This window comes from Nerophis lumbriciformis, linkage group LG14 (genome assembly GCF_033978685.3).
Source record: "Nerophis lumbriciformis linkage group LG14, RoL_Nlum_v2.1, whole genome shotgun sequence".
NCBI classification, from domain to species: domain Eukaryota; kingdom Metazoa; phylum Chordata; class Actinopteri; order Syngnathiformes; family Syngnathidae; genus Nerophis; species Nerophis lumbriciformis.
This window is the reverse complement of record NC_084561.2, coordinates 46,723,451-46,741,649: the sequence shown is the minus strand read 5'-3', so window position 1 is coordinate 46,741,649 and position 18,199 is coordinate 46,723,451. Positions and strand designations below refer to the sequence as shown.

The window sequence follows — 18,199 nt, the reverse complement described above, 5'->3', positions numbered from 1 at the left end:
AACCTGAACTCTGCTGAATGTATTATTATTTTTCATATTAATATGAATATTATTATTTTTATTTTTTATTGTATTATTCATTTAGCATCCATCTTGGAGCCTCTCTGTCCTTTTCACACACACAAAGTGTTGATTCTCTCCACTGGCAGGAACATTCTTCTTTAAGGATTAACTACTTATCATATTTTTACTCACCATACTTTTACTTATCATACTTTTACTTATCATACTTTTACTTATCATATTTTTACTCACCATACTTTTACTTATCATATTTTTACTTATCATACTTTTAATTATCATACTTTTACTCACCATACTTTTACTTATCATACTTTTACTTATCATACTTTTAATCATCATACTTTTACTCACCATACTTTTACTTATCATACTTTTACTTATCATACTTTTACTTATCATACTTTTACTCACCATACTTTTACTTATCATAATTTTACTTATCATACTTTTATTCACCATACTTTTACTTATCATACTTTTACTTATCATACTTTTACTCACCATACTTTTTACTTATCATACTTTTACTCATCATACTTTTACTCATCATACTTTTACTCATCATACTTTTATTCATCATACTTGTACTTATCATACTTTTACTTATCATACTTTTACTTATCATACTTGTACTTATTATACTTTTACTTATTATACTTTTACGTATTATACTTTTACTCTTCATACTTTTACTTATCATACTTTTACTTATCATACTTGAACTTATTATACTTGTACTTATCCTACTTGTACTTATTATACTTGTACTTATGCTACTTGTACTGAACTTGCTTGTACTTAGTATAGTGTGTATACTTCGTAGGAGGCGATGAGTCTTCCAGCCAATGGAAGTCAATCTTGTATCACATCAGGAGATAATTCTCTGCTCTGAAGTCTGGTAGGATTTAGTTAAGTTGTGTACAAAATATTTGGAAGCAATCTACGAGTAGTGAGTCATAAGAACAAAGACAATGTTGGCATCATTTTGAAGTAGATAAGACAATGTTGGCATCATTTTGAAGTAGATATGGTTGATATTAGGATCGTCTCCCTGAATTGTAAAATCTTGTTTGAGATATATTTTATAAATGTGATTTCTGTGATAAGTTGGACGTGTGAGATCTTCAAAATGATGGTCAAATGAGACGTAATCAATACACCGCTCCGTGTGGCGGTATAGCTCGGTTGGTAGAGCGGCCGTGCTAGCAACTTGAGGGTTCCAGGTTCGATCCCCGCTTCCGCCATCCTAGTCACTGCCGTTGTGTCCTTGGGCAAGACACTTGACCCACCTGTTCCCAGTGCCACCCACACTGCTTGAAATGGAACTTACATATTGGCTTTCACTTTGTAAAAGCTCTTTGAGTCACTAGAGAAAAGCGCTATATAAATAAAACATATAAATATAAAACATATAATTCAATGTGAAGTGTGCTGGATAAAGGCTGGCGTTGCCTGATAAATATCAGAGATATTATTCTCCAGCTGATGTGAGGAATTATCAAGTCATATTGGGAAGTCTGATAACAGTCAATTATAATTATGATTACAATAAATGTTGCAGTGAAATGTGTGAGTAGAAAAATTATATATTGATAAATATATATATATATATATATATATATACATACACATAGTGCAGTTACATGGTGTAGTTACATAGTGTAGTTAGATGGTGTAGTTACATGATATAGTTATGTGGTGTAGTTACATGTAACTACACTATGTAACTACACCATGTAACTATATGATGTAAGTACACAATGTAACTACACCATGTAACTACACCATACAACTATATGATGTAAGTACACAATGTAACTACACCATAATACAACACCATATAACTACACCACATAACTATACCATGTAACTACACTATGTAACTACACCATAGAACTATGCCATGTAACTACACCATATAACTACACCATGTAACTATATGATGTAAGTACACCATGTAACTACACCATGCAACTACACCATGTAACTATATGATGCATGTACACAATGTAACTACACTATGCAACTACACAATGTAACTATACAATGTGACTACACTATGTAACTATACAATGTGACTACACAATGTAACTATACAATGTGACTACACTATGTAACTATACAATGTGACTACACAATGTAACTATACAATGTGACTACACCATGTAACTATATGATGTAACTACACCATGTAACTACACAGCATCACTACACAATGTAACTATACGATGTAACTACACCATGTAACTACACAATGTGACTACACAATGTAACTCCACAATATAACTATATGATGTAACTACACCATGTAACTACACCATGTAACTACACCATGTAACAATACAATGTAACTACACCATGTAACTACACCATGTAACTATATGATGTAACCACACCATGTAACTACACCATGTAACTACACCATATAACCACACCGTGTAACCACACTAAATAACTACACCATGTAACTATATGATGTAACTACACCATGCAACTACACCATGTAAGTATATGATGTAAGTACACAATGTAACTACACCATGCAACTACACCATGTAAGTATATGATGTAAGTACACAATGTAACTACGCCATGCAACTACACAATGTAACTATACAATGTAACTACACTATGTAACTATACAGTGTAACTACACCATGTAACTACACCACGCAACTATACCATGTAACTACATTATATGATGTAACCACACCATGTAACTACACCATATAACTACACCATGTAACTACACCATATAACTACACCATGTAACTATATGATGTAAGTACACAATGTAACTACACCATGCAACTACACCATGCAACTACACCATGCAACTATATGATGTGTGTACACAATGTAACTACACCATGCAACTACACATTTTAACTATACAATGTGACTACACTATGTAACTATACAATGTGACTACACTATGTAACTATACAATGTGACTACCCAATGTAACTATACGATGTGACTACACTATGTAACTATACAATGTGACTACACCATGTAACTATATGATGTAACTACACCATGTAACTACACAGCATCACTACACAATGCAACTATACAATGTAACTACACCATGTAACTACACCATGCAACTACACCATGCAACTATATGATGTGTGTACACAATGTAACTACACCATGCAACTACACATTTTAACTATACAATGTGACTACACTATGTAACTATACAATGTGACTACCCAATGTAACTATACGACGTGACTACACTATGTAACTATACAATGTGACTACACCATGTAACTACACCATGCAACTATATGATGTGTGTACACAATGTAACTACACCATGCAACTACACATTTTAACTATACAATGTGACTACACTATGTAACTATACAATGTGACTACCCAATGTAACTATACGATGTGACTACACTATGTAACTATACAATGTGACTACACCATGTAACTATATGATGTAACTGCACCATGTAACTACACAGCATCACTACACAATGCAAATATACAATGTAACTACACCATGTAACTACACCATGTAACTACACAATGTGACTACACAGTGTAACTACACAATATAACTATATGATGTGACTACACCATGTAACTACACCATGAAACAATACAATGTAACTACACCATGTAACTACACCTTGTAACTATATGATGTAACCACACCATGTAACTACTCCATGTAACTACACCATATAACTACACCGTGTAACTAAACTATATAACTACACCATGTAACTATATGATGCAACTACACAATGCAACTACACCATGTAACTATATGATGTAAGTACACAATGTAACAACATCATGCAACTACACAATGTAACTATACAATGTAACTACACTATAAAACTATACAATGTAACTACACCATGTAACAATACAATGTAACTACACCATGCAACTACACCATGCAACGATACAATGTAACTTCACCGTGTAACTACACAGCATGACTACACGATGTAACTACACCATGTAACAATACAATGTAACTACACCATGTAACTACACAATGTAACTATACTATGCACCTATACAATGTGACTACACCATGTAACTACACCATGTAACAATACAATGTAACTACACCATGTAACTACACCATGTAATGATACAATGTAATGATAAAATGTAACTACACTATGTAACTACACAATGTAACTACACTATGTAACTACACCGTGTAATGATACAATGTAGCTACACTATGTAACTGCACTATGTTCCTACACCATGTAACTACACCATGTAACGATACAATGTAACTACACCATGCAACAATACAATGTAAATACACCATGCAAATACACCATGTAACTACACCATTAAACTACACCATATAACTACACCATGTAACTACACCATATAACTACACCACATAACTATACCATGTAACTACACCATGTAACTGCACCATGTAACTACACCATAGAACGACACCATATAACTACACAATGTAACTACACCATATAACTACACCATGTAAGTACACAATGTAACTACACCATGCAACTACATGATGTAACTATATGATGTAAGTACACAATGTAACTACACCATGCAACTACATGATGTAACTATATGATGTAAGTACACAATGTAACTACACCATGCAACTACATGATGTAACTATATGATGTAAGTACACAATGTAACTACACAATGCAATTACACAATGTAACTATACAATGTAACGACACCATCTAAATGCACCATGTAAGTACACCATGTAACTACACCATGTAACTACACCATATAACTACACCATATAACTACACCATGTAATTAAACCATATAACTACACCACATAACTATACCATGTAACTATACAATGTAACCACACCATGTAACTCCATCATGTAACTACACCATATAACTACACCATGTAACTACATCATATAACCACACAATGTAACTATATGATGTAAGTACACAATGTAACTACACCATGCAACTACATCATGTAACTATATGATGTAAGTACACAATGTAACTACACCATGCAACTACACAATGTAACTATACAATGTGACTACACTATGTAACTATACGATGTGACTACACGATGTAACTATACGATGTGACTACACTATGTAACTATACAATGTGACTACACCATGTAACTATATGATGTAACTACACCATGTAACTACACAACATGACTATACAATGTGACTACACCATGTAACTACACCATGTAACTATATGATGTAACTACACCATGTAACTACACAACGTGACTACACAATGTAAATATATGATGTAACTACACGATGTAACTATACAACGTGACTACACGATGTAACTACACGATGTAACTATACGATGTAACTACACCATGTAGCTACACGATGTAACCACACCATGTAATGATACAATGTAACTACACTATGTAACGATACAATGTAACTACACCATGTAATGATACAATGTAACTACACCATGTAACAATACAATGCAAATGCACCATATAACTACACCATATAACTACACTATGTAACTACACTATGTAACTACACCATGTAACAATACAATATAACTACACCATGTAACAATACAATGTAACTGCACCATATAACTACACCATGTAACTACACTATGTAACTACACCATGTAACAATACAATGTAACTACACCATATAACTACACCGTGTAACTACACCACACAACTACACCATGTAAAGATACAATGTAACTACACCATATAACTACACCATGTAACTACACCATGTAACTACACCATGTAAAGATACAATGTAACTACACCATGTAACTGCACCATGTAACTACACCATGTAGTCGGTAAAAGAAAGACTGTGTTGCTTCTTGTCTGGTGACCTAAACCTGCATGATTGTACTAGGATGACTTAGATGACGAAGATAAATATTATGACTGATATGAATAAGATGAATGAGATGACTTGGATAATTATGATGATTTAAGGCAATGAGATGACTCAGATGAATGAGACGACAAAGATGATTAAGATGAATGAGACGACAAAGATGACTAAGATGAATGAGATGACAAAGATGACTAAGATGAATGAGACGATTAAGATGAATGAGATGACAAAGATGACTAAGATGAATGAGACGACTAAGATGAATGAGATGACTAAGACGAATGAGACGACCAAGATGACTAAGATGAATGAGACAACTAAGATGAATGAGACGACCAAGATGAATGAGACGACAAAGATGACCAAGATGAACGAGATGACAAAGATGAATGAGATGACAAAGATGACTAAGATGACAAAGATGACTAAGATGAATGAGATGACTAAGATGAATGAGATGACAAAGATGACTAAGATGAATGAGACGACCAAGATGACTAAGATGAATGAGATGACAAAGATGACTAAGATGAATAAGAAGACTGAGGTAAATTAGTTGACTCAGATGAATATGTTGACTTAGATAATTAAGATGACTGGGATGACTAAGACAAATGAGATGTATAAAATAAATGAGATGACAAAGATGATTAAGATGAATGAGATGATAAGGATGACTAAGATGAATATGACTGAGATGACTAAGATAAAGAAGATGACTAAGATTAATATGATGACTAAGATGAATGAGATGACTGAAATGATAAGCATGATTAAGATGAATAATATGACTGAGATGACTAAGATAAATAAGATGACTAAGATTAATATGACGACTAAGATAAATGAGATGACTAAGATAAATAAGATGACTAAGAATAATAAAGATGAATATGATGACTAAGATGAATAATATGTCTGAGATGACTAAGATAAATAAGATGACTAAGATGAATGATATGACTAAGATGACTGAGATGAATGTGATGACTAAGATGAATAAGATGACTAAGATGAATGAGATGAATAATATGACTAAGATGACTGAGATGAATGTGATGAATAATATGACTGATATGAATAATGTGACTAAGATGAATACTATGACGAAGATGACTAAGATGAATGAGATGACTTAGATGATTGAGATGACTAAGATGAATGAAATGAATGAGGTGACGGAGATGAATAATGTGACTGATATGAATAATATTAATAAGATGACTAAGATGAATAATGTGACTAAGATGAATAATGTGACTGAGATGAATAAAATGAATGAGATGACTAAAATGACTGAGATGAATGAGATGACTAAGATAAATGGGATGAATAATGTGACTAAGATGAATTATGTGACTAAGATGACTAAGATGAATAAGATGACTGAGATGAATAAAATGAATGAGATGACTAAGATGACTCAGATAAATGAGATGACTAAGATAAATGGGATGAATAATGTGACTAAGATGAATAATGTGACTAAGATGACTAAGATGAATAAGATGACTGAGATGAATAAAATGAATGAGATGACTAAGATGACTCAGATGAATGAGATGACTAAGATAAATGGGATGAATAATGTGACTAAGATGAATTATGTGACTAAGATGACTAAGATGAATAAGATGACTGAGATGAATAAAATGAATGAGATGACTAAGATGACTCAGATGAATGAGATGACTAAGATAAATGGGATGAATAATGTGACTAAGATGAATTATGTGACTGAGATCAATAATATGAATGAAATGACTAAGATGAATAATGTTACTAAGATGAATAATGTGACAAAGATGAATAATGTGACTGAGATGAATAATATGAATGAGATGACTAAAATCACTGAGATGAGTCAGATGAATGAGATGAATAAGATGAATAATGTGACTAAGGTGAATTATGTGACTGAGATCAATAATATGAATGAAATGACTCAGATGAATGAGATGACTAAGATGAATAATGTTACTAAGATGACTAAGATGAATAATGTGACTAAGATGACTAAGATGAATAATGTGACTAAGATGAATAATGTGACGAAGATGAATAATGTGACGAAGATGAATAATGTGACTAAGATGACTAAGATGAATAATGTGACTAAGATGACTAAGATGAATAATGTGACTAAGATGAATAATGTGACGAAGATGAATAAAGTGACTGAGATGAATAATATGAATGAGATAAATGGGATGAATGAGATGAATAGGCGACTTGTCCAGGGTGTACGCCGCCTTCCGCCCGATTGTAGCTGAGATAGGCTCCAGCGCCCCCCGCGACCCCAAAGGGAATAAGCGGTAGAAAATGGATGGATGGAGATGAATAAGATGAATTATGTGACTAAGATGAATTAAGTGACTGAGATGACTCAGATGAGTGGGATGACTAAGATGAATAATGTGACTAAGATGACTAAGATGAATAATGTGAATAAGATGAATAATGTGACTGAGATGAATAAAATGAATGAGATGACTAAAATGACTGAGATGAGTCAGATGAATGAGATGACTAAGATGAATAAGATGACTGAGATGAATGGGATGACTAAAATGAATGCTATGACTAAGATCATCAATCATCAGGAGATTTTCTCCTGATGATTGAGGGTACCCCCCCTCATGAAACAGGCCTGTAGAGATGAAATAGTCTTGTGATTTTTTTTCCCACACATACATATATATATATATATATATATATATATATATATATATATATATATATATATATATACCAGTGGTTCTTAACCTTGTTGGAGGTAGCGAACTCCACCAGTTTCATATGCACATTCACCCAACCCTTTTCAAATTCAAGACAAAGTTATATGTTTTTGGTAACACTTTAGTAGGGGGAACATATTCTAAGTAACAAAGACTTCATTTAGAGTTATTTGGTTAGGGTTAGGGTTAGAGGGTTAGGGTTATAATAAGGCCATGCCAAATAATGCATTAATAAGTACTTAATAATGACTAGTTAAGAGCCAATATGTTATTAATTTGCATGTTAATAAGCAAGTAATTAATGGTGAATATGTTCCCCATACTAAAGTGTTACCATGTTTTATTACTGGTGCACAAAATGAAGCGTGCATGAACATCACCTTGTTCAAACAACAAAACCAACATAAACTCACAACAAATTAAACACCTGCAAATCAGTCTGACTTCTGCTGTTGTCGTATCCGTAATACGCCGATAGGGAGAAGTTTGTATTTACACCATGAGTCGGGTGTGTTTTGACCTCCGCCAAACCCCTAGGGTTTATATATATATATATATATATATATATATATATATATATATATATATATATATATATATATATATATATATATATATATATATATATATATATATATATATTAAAAAAAAAAAAAAAAATATATATATATATATATATATACATACAAACCCTGTTTCCATATGAGTTGGGAAATTATGTTAGATGTCAAATAAACGGAATACAATGATTTACAAATCCTTTTCAAGCCATATTCAGTTGAATATGCTACAAAGACAACATATTTGATGTTCAAACTTATAAACTTTATTTTTATTTTCTGCAAATAATAATTAACTTAGAATTTAGGCGGTATAGCTCGGTTGGTAGAGCGACCGTGCCAGCAACTTGAGGGTTGCAGGTTCGATCCCCGCTTCCGCCATCCTAGTCACTGCCGTTGTGTCCTTGGGCAAGACACTTGACCCACCTGCTCCCAGTGCCACCCACACTGCTTTAAATGGAACTTACATATTGGCTTTCACTATGTAAAGCGCTTTGAGTCACTTGAGAAAAAGCGCTATATAAATGTAATTCACTTCACTTCACAATGTCATGGCTGCAACACGTGCCAAAGTAGTTGGGAAAGGGCATGTTCACCACTGTGTTACATGGCCATTCCTTTTAACAACACTCAGTAAAGGTTTGGGAACTGAGGAGACACATTTTTGAAGCTTCTCAGCTGGAATTCTTTCCCATTCTTGCTTGATGTACAGCTTAAGTTGTTCAACAGTCCGGGGGTCTCCCTTCTGCTATTTTAGGCTTCATAATGCGCCACACATTTTCAATGTCTGGACTACAGGCAGGCCAGTCTAGTACCCGCACTCTTTTACTATGAAGCCACGTTGATGTAACATGTGGCTTGGCATTGTCTTGCTGAAATAAGCAGGGGCGTCCATGGTAACGTTGCTTGGATGGCAACATATGTTGCTCCAAAAGCTGTATGTACCTTTCAGCATTAATGGTGCCTTCACAGATGTGTAAGTTACCCATGTCTTGGGCACTAATACACCCCCATACCATCACACATGCTGCCTTTTACACTTTGACCGTATAGCAATCCGGATGGTTCTTTTCCTCTTTGGTCCGGAGGAAACAACGTCCACAGTTTCCAAAAACAACTTGAAATGTGGACTCGTCAGACCACAGAACACTTTTCCACTTTGTATCAGTCCATCTTAGATGAGCTCAGGCCCAGCGAAGCCGACGGCGTTTCTGGGTGTTGTTGATAAACGGTTTTCGCCTTGCATAGGAGAGTTTTAACTTGCACTTACAGATGTAGCGACCAACTGTAGTTACTGACAGTGGGTTTCTGAAGTGTTCCTGAGCCCATGTGGTGATATCCTTTACACACTGATGTCGCTTGTTGATGCAGTACAGCCTGAGGGATGGAAGGTCACGGGCTTAGCTGCTTACGTGCAGTGATTTCTCCACATTCTCTGAACCCTTTGATGATATTACGGACCGTAGATGGTGAAATCCCTAAATTCCTTGCAATAGCTGCTTGAGAAAGGTTTTTCTTAAACTGTTCAACAATTTGCTCACGCATTTGTTGACAAAGTGGTGACCCTCGCCCCATCCTTGTTTGTGAATGACTGAGCATTTCATGGAATCTACTTTTGTAGCCAATCATGGCACCCACCTGTTCCCAATTAGCCTGCACACCTGTGGGATGTTCCAAATAAGTGTTTGATGAGCATTCCTCAACTTTATCAGTATTTATTGCCACCTTTCCCAACTTCTTTGTCACGTGTTGCTGCCATCAAATTCTAAAGTTAATGATTATTTGCAAAAAAAAAAATGTTTATCAGTTTGAACATCAAATATGTTGTCTTTGTAGCATATTCAACTGAATATGGCTTGAAACTGTTTTGCAAATCATTTTATTCCGTTTATATTTACATCTAACACAATTTCCCAACTCATACGGAAACGGGGTTTATGTATGTATATATATATATATATATATATATATATATATATATATATATATATATATATATATATATATATATATATATATATATATATATATATATATATACACATATATGTATGTGTGGGAAAAAAATCACAAGACTATTTCATCTCTACAGGCCTGTTTCATGAGGGGGGGTACCCTCAATCATCAGTAGATTTTAATGGGAGCATTCACATACCATGGTTTATATAGGGCACAGAGTGGGTGGGTACAGGCTGGCCTAGGGGCGTGGTGATTGGCTCATGTGTTACCTAGGAGGTGTTTCCGTCTGTGGCGGCATGCTGTTACAATTTCGCTGCGCTTGTTGAGGGATGACAGGTCTGGACGGTAAATAATAAACAGTTTCTCTTTCAAGCATAGGTTGCATCTTTTATTACCACTATTGTAAGGTGTGCTGGATGCAAGAATTTGCCATGTTATTGAATATTCAACATTATTGTCTTTGAGGTCCCAAATGTGTTTGCTGAGTTCTGTGGTATTTCGCAGGTTTTTGTTCCTGAAAGAAGCCTTGTGATTGTTCCATCTGGTTTTGAATTCTCCCTCGGTTAATCCTACATATGTGTCGGATGTGTTAATGTCCTTGCGTATTACCTTAGATTGGTAGACAACTGATGTTTGTAAGCACCCCCCGTTGAGGGGGCAATCAGGTTTCTTTCGACAGTTACATGCTTTGTTGGTTTTGGAGTCGCTCTGACTGGGGGTCGACGGCTCATTTGCAATTGTTTTGTTGTGGTTTGAGATGATTTGTCGTATATTGTTCATGCAGCTGTAGCTCAATTTAATGTTGTTCTTGTTGAATACTTTTCTTAGGGTGTTGTCTTTGGGAAAGTGTTTGTCAATCAGATTGAGGAATTTGTGTCCAATGTTCGTTGAGACGTTTTTGCTGTATGGGGGGTTGTACCAGATGATGTCGTTTTGTTTTCTGTTCTTTTTTGGCTGGTTTCCTGGCGTGGGTTCATAGGTGAGGGTGAAATTGTATCCGCTATATACATATATATATATATATATATATATATATATATATATATATATATATATATATATATATATATATATATATATATATATATATATTGTGTTGCAGGCATGTTTGCAGCTTGTGTCTTCTCCACACGCATCAGCAGCTGCCTGATGGAGCCTATCCCAGCAGTAGGAAGCGATCAGATGAACATTCCATAATTACTTTGCTTAAAAAGTCACCACTCTAAATATCACATTTCATGCACTTAGTGAGAAAGATGTTTTCATATCACAGCATACAAGTCAGACTTATCTGCAAAACAAAGAGGACTGTGTTTAAAAAATATGTATATTATTATTATTAATACTATATTTCATATCTTGAATTATATTAATGACAGTAGCTAAGATCTCAAATATTGCCCTCAAAAGTATCGCCTTGAGTAGTAGAAGTCAACTAGTTACATCTAGTAACAGTAGGAAGGTGACAGCAACCTTTATACTTTGTTACAAGTTATTTCTAGAGTTAATTATTGTTTCTCACCTTCTTTATCAAAATGCTTGCAACTTTCTTCAGTCCTATGGTGGATTATCTTGCAGTTGTATTTTTTTTTAAAAAGAAAGAAAAAAGTACAGAGATTGTTTTGGACATGTTTTGTAATTGTATTTCCTTTCCAGCGCTCTTATTTTTTTGAATTGTTGTTTGACTTCCTGTGTCATTCTATATTGGCAACGCCCCCTCTAGTTGAGCGCTGGTCTCCTCTGCTGTCCCTGACTGCCAATCAGGAGGATTTCTCATCCAGCGTCGTCTGTTTGACAGTCATTGTCTAATTTTGCTCGATACGGACGATGTATGATGTATATGATATTCATATGGATGACAATAGAGCTTTCTAATATCACCATTGTGATGGGAAACATTCATGAGTCGTTGTATGAACTGCACTTTTACTGTGAAAATCACCTTCTGACCGTAGAATGAGGTTGTTTGCATGACTCACTGGGAAAGTGTCTCTTCTCCATTCTCATCGCTCATTTCCAAAGTGTTCATTCCAGTTAACAGTGCACCATTGTCTAAACTGACTGTACTTCCACTGTCCTTCATTCCAGTTAACAGTGCACCATTGTCTAAACTGACTGTACTTCCACTGTCCTTCATTCCAGTTAACAGTGCACCATTGTCTAAACTGGCTGTACTTCCACTGTCCTTCATTCCAGTTAACAGTGCACCATTGTCTAAACTGGCTGTACTTCCACTGTCCTTCATTCCAGTTAACAGTGCACCATTGTCTAAACTGGCTGTACTTTCTCTGTCCTTCATTCCAGTTAACAGTGCACCATTGTCTAAACTGGCTGTACTTTCTCTGTCCTTCATTCCAGTTAACAGTGCACCATTGTCTAAACTGGCTGTACTTCCACTGTCCTTCATTCCAGTTAACAGTGCACCATTGTCTAAACTGGCTGTAATTTCGCTCCCAAACTGTGCGTACTCCCCCCTCCCATCTGGTATTCAGAGTAAAATAGGTATGCGCTTCTTCCTCAGGGCCCACTTTTTTTCGTACTTGCTCTGAGTGTCACCTGTGTCTTGGTTGGACCGCTTGAGCTATTCAACAAATCTAAGAAAGACAATTTTGTTTGACTACTTGATTAGAAAATGTCATTATGATATCGTACTAATGCAAGTTGATGACACATTTTAGTTTTGGCAGCAACAAGTAAACGAACATGTCTTCAATGCAATGTAGCATTTGTGCTCGCGGCTAACGTACCTACGCTACACACTGTGCGAGGATATGCTAACCCTGTTTGTTTGTGATTGTTTGTACATTGATGTTAAATCCTTGATGTCGTTCACAACAACACAACAGATGACATGTGTTGTGTGTGTATGATTGTTTGTACATTGATGTTACATCCATGATGTCGTTCACAACAACCTAATAGATGAGATTTGTGCTTGTTGTTGTGTAATATACGCTTGTTGTTGTGTATTACACGCTTGTTGTTGTGTACAACACGCTTGTTGTTGTGTAATACCCCTAGAGAGGGGGGGTTACCCACATATGCGGTCCTCTCCAAGGTTTCTCATAGTCATTCACATCGACGTCCCACTGGGGTGAGTTTTTCCTTGCCCTTATGTGGGCTTTGTACCGAGGATGTCGTCGTGGCTTGTGCAGCCCTTTGAGACACTTGTGATTTAGGGCTATATAAATAAACATTGATTGATTAATTGATAATATACGCTTGTTGTTGTGTAATACACGCTTGTTGTTGTGTAATATACGCTTGTTGTGTAATATATGCTTGTTCTTGTGTAATATATGCTTGTTCTTGTGTAATACACACTTGTTGTGTAATACACGCTTGTTGTTGTGTAATACATGCGTGTTGTTAGGGATGATGTTTGATAAGAAATTATCGAGTTCGAGCCCATTATCGAATCCTCTTATCGAACCGATTCCTTAACGATTCTCTTATCGAATCCAGATAGGTTGTTGTATATGAAAAATAACACAATATTTGGTTTAACGAAAGCTCACTTTTATTTATAAGAAAAAAATTAAATTAAATTTAAAAAAAAATATTGACTGTTACCCCCCTAAAAAAAATGAAAAATAAAAGTATTTACTGTCGTTACCCAAAGTATATTAAGTGGGATTTTTCAGAAAAACAAATATATACAGTAACACAAAAACAACCTGTCCCTGTGATCACTATAGGTGTATAAATAATAATATAGTGGTAAATAAAATCAGTCTCTTGGGCACAAAACTGAAAATAATACAGCTCTCCAAAAAGTGCACTTCTGCTGCTATTGGAACATACTAACTACACACACTATGACACTAAGAACATACTAACTACACACACTATGACACTAAGAACATACTAACTACACACACTATGACACTAAGAACACCACAGTCATCAATCAACAATTCTTCCCCTTACATGAGAGCCAAGCCTGGCAATAATTGCATATTGCCTGTTCTGCCCTCACTATACGTGTTGAGCTTATACAGCTAACAAACAATCCAAAGCAGATGAATTAATTTAGGCTTTTATTGTTGTTGATCTTGCTTTGTCTTTTCCTATCTTTACTTTTGTCTTGCACTGGACTGTTATTTTTAATTAGTTTCAAACTGAAATACACACAATAACAAATGTATAAGCTATGTGATTCAATGAACATACTGAAATGTAATACACAATATGTAAATATTAGCTTCACACAAATATACAGTACTATTTCGATGGTGGAAATACACGACTAGCAGCCATTTTAAGTCCTCAAAACATCCATTGAAACAGTGCACAAAAATCGTTTTTCAAAAAACATCTTAGTATCAAACTTAAACACTTTCCACCTTAATATTGAGTTACATAAACAAGTTAAACAGTTTACTTACAGACTTATCTTTTCCAAGGCTTGTAAGAGCTAACACAACTTGTCTACTTCTCAATTGCCTCAACCCGGAAGTGCCCAAACTAATGGCGCGTAGTATTTTCATATGGCCACAAGGTGTCAGTAAGAGTCTACAATCAAATGGGCATAACATTGCAGTCCCACAGGGCATTTCCTGTACGTGGGAAGGGATTCGAATAAAGAACCAACTCTTTTTCTTTACTATAGTGGGCTCGATAACGGGAACCGATTCTCAAAAAGGGATTTGAGTCCATGGAATCGGTTCTTTTCTTATTGAACAACCGGGAGAACCGATTTCGAACTTCATCCTTACGTGCTGTTGTGTAATACAAGCTTGTTGTTGTGTAGTACACGCTTGATGTTGTGTAGTATATGATTGTTGTTGTGTAATACACACTTGTTGTTGTGTAATGCACACTTGTTGTTGTGTAGTACACGCTTGATGTTGTGTAGTATATGATTGTTGTTGTGTAATACACACTTGTTGTTGTGTAATGCACACTTGTTGTTGTGTAATACAAACTTGTTGTTCAATACATGCTTGTTGTTGTGTAATACACACTTGTTGTGTGTTGGTTATTGTGTACTACATGCTTGTTGTTGTTGTGTAGTACACGTGATAAAAATAGTAAATGTTCATGTTGTTGTATAATACATGCTTGCTGTTGTATAATACTCGCTTGTAGTTGTGCAATACATGTTTGTTTTTGTGTAATAGCCACTTGTTGTTGTGTAATGCACACTTGTTGTGTAATTATTGTGTAATACACTCTTATCGTTGTCTAATACACGCTTGTTATTGTGTAATACAAACTTGTTGTGTCCTACACGCTAGTTGTTGTGTACTACAGACTTGTTGCTGTGTACTAAATATTTGGTGTGGACTACACGCTTGTTGTTGTGTACTACACGGTTGTTGTTGTGTACTACACTTTTATTGTTGTGTACTTCAGCTATTTGTTGTGTACTACAGGTCTGTTGTTTTGTACGACAGGCTTGTTGTGTACTAAATACTTACACTGGTGTTATTAAGTAATACAGGCTTGTTGTTGTGTTATACATGTTTGTTGTTGTGCAATACAAACATTTTACAAACATGTTGTTGTGCAATACAAACATGTTGTTTAATAGAAATGTGTGTAGTACAAACATGTTATTGTGTTATAAAAATATGATATGTAATACAAACATGTGGTAGTGTAATACAAACATGCTGGGTAATACAAACATGTTGTTGTGTAATACAAACATGTGGTGTACTACAAACATGTTGTGTAATACAAACATGTTCTTGTATATCACAAACATGTTGTTTAATATAAACATGTTGTGTAATACAAACATGTTGTTGTGTAATACAAACATTTCTGTAGTACAAACTTGTTGTGTAATACAAACATGTTGTGTAATACAAACTTGTTGTGTAATACAAACATGTTGTTGTGTAATACAAACATGTTGTTGTGTAAAACAAACATGTTGTGTAATACAAACAGGTTGTTGTGTAATACAAACATGTGGTTGTGTAATACAAACATGTTGTTGTGTAATACAAACATGTTGTTGTGTAATACAAACATGTTGTGTAATACAAACATGTTCTTGTATATCACAAACATGTTGTTTAATATAAACATGTTGTGTAATACAAACATTTTGTGTAATACAAACTTGTTGTGTAATACAAACATGTTGTGTAATACAAACATGTTGTGTAATACAAACGTGTTGTGTAATAAAAACATGTTGTTGTGTAATACAAACACGTTGTGTAATACAAACATGGTGTTGTGTAAAACAAACATGTTGTGTAATACAAACAGGTTGTTGCGTAATACAAACATGTGGTTGTGCAATACAAACATGTTGCCATGTAATACAAACATGTTGTGTAATACAAACATGTTGTGTAATACAAACATGTTGTTGTGTAAAACAAACATGTTGTGTAATACAAACATGTTGTTGTGTAATACAAACACGTTGTTGTGTAATACAAACATGTTGTTGTGTAAAACAAACATGTTGTGTAATACAAACATGTTGTTGTATATCACAAACATGTTGTTTAATATAAACATGTTGTGTAATACAAAAATTTTGTGTAATACAAACTTGTTGTGTAATACAAACATGTTGTGTAATACAAACTTGTTGTGTAATACAAAAATGTTGTTGTGTAACACAAACATGTTGTTGTGTAATACAAACATGTTGTGTAATACAAACATGATGTTGTGTAATACAAACATGTTGTTGTGTAATACAAACATGTTGTGTAATACAAAAATGTTGCTGTGTAGTACAAACATGTTGTGTAATACAAACATGTTGTTGTGTAATACAAACATGTTATTGTGTAATACAAACATGTTGTTGTGTAAAACAAACATGTTGTGTAATACAAAAATGTTGTGTAATACAAACATGTTGTGTAACACAAACACATTGTGTAATACAAACACGTTGTGTACCGTAGCGACTTATAGTCCGAAAAAATACGGTAATACAAACATGTTGTTGTGTAATACAAACATGTTGTGTAATACAAACATGATGTTGTGTAAAACAAACATGTTGTGTTATACAAACATGTTGTGTAATACAAAAATGTTGCTGTGTAATACAACGTTGTGTAATACAAACATGTTG

At 34.5% G+C, this 18,199-nt stretch overlaps 1 protein-coding gene across 14 annotated transcripts in view; it reads left to right on the top strand.

The window, feature by feature from the left end:
* Positions 1-18,199, top strand: part of adgrl2a (adhesion G protein-coupled receptor L2a) — a 218,437-nt gene that overhangs the window by 126,279 nt on the left and 73,959 nt on the right. The window lies entirely within an intron of this gene.